Below are 1093 nucleotides of genomic sequence, written 5' to 3'. Positions count from 1 at the left end.
GATTAGCTCATCTAACTTGGAAGGTAAGTCTCTGGTAGCTAACTCATCTTTAATACGGGTATTTGAAAAACAAAAGGATTGGAAACCGCACTGGTGTAGTAAGTGTATGTGTGAAATGATAAACTATCTGTAATTAGCTGATAATAGAATTCAAGGTATAAATCCTCATTCAGGGAAGCAGACACTTAAGGTAATACACTCCTTATTTTTATGTGTCAAAAAGACTGCCCATCAGCGGTGCTCCCACGAGTCAAAAATATATTGTAAACACAGAAACAAGAGAAGAAAGGAGACTCTTTTTGGGAAGCACTCTTATACAGATAATAATGTATGGCTGATTGCCACAATAACTAACTAAAATTCAATACTTTAATGATTTTCGTTAAAAAAATTAATTACTGAGGAGTTCAATAAGCGCCAATATCTGTTTAAATAGTGACATTGCGAAAATATGAAGAAAATATTTGTAATTAATAAGGTACAAATACCTAATGTAAGCCGAGATGGGTAGCTTTGTGATTTTGTGAAATAAAAAACACCAGCTATGGGACAACCTGTGGTCAAAAATATGTTTATTCAATATATATATATATGACCATCATTTGAAGACTGCTGTATATCCCAACTGGGAATTGAATCCTAGCAGGTAGTTAAATCATAGGTCATGACCGATAAGTGAATCAATGCTCTATTCCAGTGACAGAAAGGGTAGCAAATACTTGCAGTACCAGGGTGTTCCTTGGTGGTCTCCCAGCCAAGTACTTGAACCGGCCCTCCACTGCTTGGCTTCCAAGATCAGATGAGATTGGGCATCTCCAGTGGGGTATGACCGCAGACCTTATGCTTACCCTTGTCACACTGTGTCCTTAATTGGGCACAGGTAAGAGCCAATTTGTGATATTGTGTAGACCACAGGTGTCTAAGTAGCTGATGAAAAAGAATAAGGAGTTATTTCTCAAGGATATAAACAAAGACACAAAAATCAGATACCCATCTAGATATTTACGGTAGAGGTGGTCGCAAATACAAGTAGAAAAACACACCTATTCTGCACAGATAATTAAGAATGTCTATAACGTCTACTTCTAGATTA

The 1093-nt window shown here is 36.9% G+C and overlaps 1 pseudogene; it reads right to left on the bottom strand.

Moving 5' to 3' along the window:
• Positions 1-716: 716 nt before the first annotated feature.
• On the bottom strand, positions 717-837 carry LOC134953810 (5S ribosomal RNA; annotated as a pseudogene).
• Between the last annotated feature and the right edge of the window lie 256 nt (positions 838-1093).

The sequence above is a fragment of the Pseudophryne corroboree genome, chromosome 8 (assembly GCF_028390025.1).
Source record: "Pseudophryne corroboree isolate aPseCor3 chromosome 8, aPseCor3.hap2, whole genome shotgun sequence".
In the NCBI taxonomy this organism is placed as follows: Eukaryota; Metazoa; Chordata; class Amphibia; order Anura; family Myobatrachidae; genus Pseudophryne; species Pseudophryne corroboree.
Note: the sequence above shows the minus strand (reverse complement) of the source record. Positions and strands in the feature narration are given on the sequence as shown.